At 47.4% G+C, this 1,155-nt stretch overlaps 1 non-coding gene across 1 annotated transcript; it reads left to right on the top strand.

Annotated features, from left to right (window-relative positions):
- The first annotated feature begins 568 nt into the window (after window positions 1–568).
- On the top strand, window positions 569–640 carry TRNAD-GUC (transfer RNA aspartic acid (anticodon GUC)). Its single transcript has one exon. It is a non-coding gene; the product is annotated as a tRNA-Asp (tRNA).
- The last annotated feature ends 515 nt before the right edge of the window (window positions 641–1,155 follow it).

Below are 1,155 nucleotides of genomic sequence, written 5' to 3'. Positions count from 1 at the left end.
AGTTGGCAGAGCGGAGGAGTGTGGTGGATTGACTGACATCCTTAGGTCCGGCTCGAAGGACTATTACCAACTCTTAACTGTTTTCCTCTGCTTCACAATATAAAGCGCCTCTTTCTCAGACACTCACACACCTGGGCTTTTCCTGCGTCCTCTCTTCTCCTTTACAGCTCAGCTCCCTCCTCCCGCGCAGGGGGGTGGGTGGCAGGGTCTCCCTCCCCACTCCCTGTGTGCAGCCCTCGCTGCAATCCTCCAGCATCAGAGAGAGCCAGGGGCCCCTGGGCTGAAGAGCCAGGCCGGGCCCCGTCGGAAGCAGCCCTGGGAGCTGGTTGCTGTGACTCTGGCATCAGGTGATGCTGCTGAGAGCGTCTGCTAGGAGGTGAGAAGGTTCTTGTGAGGTGTGAGCAGGAGGAGTGTGTGTTTGTTGGGAGGGAGGAGTGTGTGTGTTTGTTGAGGCTGTGGCCCCTGTCTTGGTGTGAAGGAGCGGGACAATGAGAAAGATGAGTCACATGCAGGACAGGGCCGGTTGAAGCACATGACAAGTAGCTGCTCAGCGAAACTCCATATCCATTCCTCGTTAGTATAGTGGTCAGTATCCCCGCCTGTCACGCGGGAGACCGGGGTTCAATTCCCCGACGGGGAGGTACTTTTTAAAACATGTTTTTAAACTAAGCAAAACTTTTGTCCATGGGAAACCTTTTTTAAATGCAATTTATAATGTTATACTGATATTACAATTTGCGGATACTTTTTTATTTATGGCCAACGCTTTTACAAGTTAAAATATTTACAAGTGTTTTACCTTTCGGACAGCATTTTGTGCTTTTTCTTTTTAAGCTTTCTTGAAAAAGTAACTGAGGATTATTATTTATATAAACATATATGATATTAAAATCAAAGAACTACATGGAAAGGCATATCAACGAGTATTTTTCATGCTAAATAAATGGAATACTGGGGGCGGGCTCTGAATGGGGAATTGTTTTATACGAAGGTGTCACTTTTATCTATTTAAGCGTAATGGTTTAGGACTCAGACACATTGTGAAAGTAAAAGTACTACTGACCCGGACGTGCACGCCCCACCACCCTCATCAGAGATCTCATACTCCCCAGGTCCAGGCTTGAGTACCTAACACAGGTCGGTGTTTACCCTCTA

The sequence above is a fragment of the Triturus cristatus genome, chromosome 4_1 (genome assembly GCF_964204655.1).
Source record: "Triturus cristatus chromosome 4_1, aTriCri1.1, whole genome shotgun sequence".
NCBI lineage: Eukaryota > Metazoa > Chordata > Amphibia > Caudata > Salamandridae > Triturus > Triturus cristatus.
The sequence above is the reverse complement of the archived record's forward strand: the minus strand, read 5'-3'. Positions and strand labels throughout refer to the sequence as shown.